This window comes from Vigna radiata, unplaced genomic scaffold (genome assembly GCF_000741045.1).
Source record: "Vigna radiata var. radiata cultivar VC1973A unplaced genomic scaffold, Vradiata_ver6 scaffold_7, whole genome shotgun sequence".
Classification (NCBI taxonomy): Eukaryota; Viridiplantae; Streptophyta; class Magnoliopsida; order Fabales; family Fabaceae; genus Vigna; species Vigna radiata.
The window spans coordinates 458478-458745 of NW_014543262.1; positions in this window are offsets into that span (position 1 = coordinate 458478).

Genomic DNA, 268 nt, shown 5'->3' on the forward strand with positions numbered 1-268 from the left:
TAATTTTATTTTTTAAAATAATATTATTTAAAAAATAATTTATATATATATATATATATATATATATATATATATATATATATATATATGTATGTATGTATGTATGTATATATATAATTATATACATATAAATAATTTATGTTTGGTCATTAAATAAATTATTAAATAAAAACTTATATTTAAATTAATAATTATTTTTAATATTACTTTTTCAATTTTAGTTTTAACCTTTTATGATTTCTAATTTCTTTATAATTTAATAAAATTA